The sequence below is a fragment of the Tenrec ecaudatus genome, chromosome 6 (assembly GCF_050624435.1).
Source record: "Tenrec ecaudatus isolate mTenEca1 chromosome 6, mTenEca1.hap1, whole genome shotgun sequence".
Lineage (NCBI taxonomy): Eukaryota > Metazoa > Chordata > Mammalia > Afrosoricida > Tenrecidae > Tenrec > Tenrec ecaudatus.
In genome coordinates this window covers 20201466-20203212 of record NC_134535.1, presented here as the reverse complement: position 1 = coordinate 20203212, position 1747 = coordinate 20201466, and the positions used below count along the sequence as shown (strand labels likewise).

General features: G+C 44.5%; 1 pseudogene; it reads left to right on the top strand.

Annotated features, from left to right (window-relative positions):
* Positions 1 to 371: 371 nt before the first annotated feature.
* Positions 372 to 1303, top strand: LOC142451352 (ADP/ATP translocase 2 pseudogene; annotated as a pseudogene).
* Positions 1304 to 1747: the final 444 nt, after the last annotated feature.

Sequence of the window (1747 nt, the reverse complement as noted above, 5' to 3'; positions counted from 1 at the left end):
AAGAAAACCACTAAAAACAAATTAATTCTCAGAGAAAATGGTATGATCAAAAGGAGGAAAATCATGCAACGTGTTAATCATTAAGATAAAAAAGAGAAAGTATTGACCAAAAAATCTATAAACATAAGGAATATATCGCAAAAATTATCATGAATATTGAAATATTAACATAAAACACAACATAATAACAACAATAAGACTACAATTACCCATAACAACACTGAATGCTGATGAATTGATTTCATTAGTTAAGAGACAATGACTAAACGAATGGATAAGAAAGCATGAGTTTTTGGCTCCAGAGTCCCGGAGTCAAAGCCGATTCCTGTTCCATCTGAGCGGTCGCCCGTCATTCTCTTCCAACATGACAGATGCCGGGCTGTGTTCTTCCCAAGGACTTCTTGGCAGGTGGAGTGGCCGCGGTCATCTCCAAGACAGCGGTAGCGCACATCGAATGGGTCAAGCTGCTGCAGCAGGTGCAGCCCGCCAGCAAGCAAATCACCGCAGACAAGCAGTACAAGGGCATCGTCAACTGCGTGGTTCGTGTCCCCAAGGAGCAGGAAGTCCTGTCCTTCTGGCGTGGTAACCTGGCCAATGCCCTCCGGTACTTCCCCGCCCGGGCTCTCCACTTTGCCTTCAAAGATAAATATGAGCAGATCTTCCTGGGTGGTGTGGACAAGAGAACCCAGCTCTGGCACTACTTTGCAGGGGACCTGGCATCCAGCGTTGCCGAGGGGTCCACATCTTTGTGTTTTGTGCACCCTCTTGATTTTGCCCATACCCGTCTAGCAGCTGGTGTGAGCAAAGCCGGCGCCGAAGGTGACTGCCTGGTTCTGATCTCCAAGTCTGATGGGATGAGGGGCCTGTCCCAGGGCTTCCCCGTGTCTGTGCATGGGATTCATCTGCCCGTGCTGCCAACTTCGGCACCTGTGGCACCACAAAGAACACCCACAGCTTCATCAGCTGATGATCGCACGGTCTGTCACCGCCGTTGCTGGGTGACTTCCTACCCATTTGACACCGTTCTCAGCCGAATGAGGATGCAGTCGGGGCGCAAAGGACTGATATCATGGGCACCGGCCGGCCGACTGCCGGAGGAAGATGCTCGGGATGAAAGGAGCAAAGCGTCCTTCAAGGGCGCCTGGTCCAAGGTGCTCAGAGGCATGGGTGGTGCCTTTGTGCTGGTCTTGTCTGATGAAATCAAGAAGTACACATAAGTTATTTCCTAGTGGGTGTCCCCGTGAATGGGCATGTTGTCTTACATAACATATCTCAAGCATTCTTGGCAGACGGTTGGCTGTCTAGGTCAATGGCAACTACCTACTGGTTGAAAATGGGAAGCAATAATATTCATCCGACCAGTTTTCTCTTAAAGCCATTTCCACGATGATCATGACGATGATGGGACTCAATTCTATTTTTTATTTGTCACTCCTAAAAATTAAATAAATTTGAAGAAATAAAATTATCTGAAAAAAGAAAATATGAGCTTTTAATATGCTGCTTACAAGAAACATACTTGAAAATCAAAGGATGGAAAACATATATCAAGCTACAGTTAAAAGAAAGAAGAAATAGCGATATTAATCACTGATGTAATAGACAACCAAGTAAATTCCATAATGATAGACAAAATTATTATAAAATCACGAAAGCTTCCATTGAACGAGAAAGTATAACCCTATTAATAGATATGCAACAAATTAAAAACCTTCAAAATACATTAATCAAATTCTTATAGGAATGA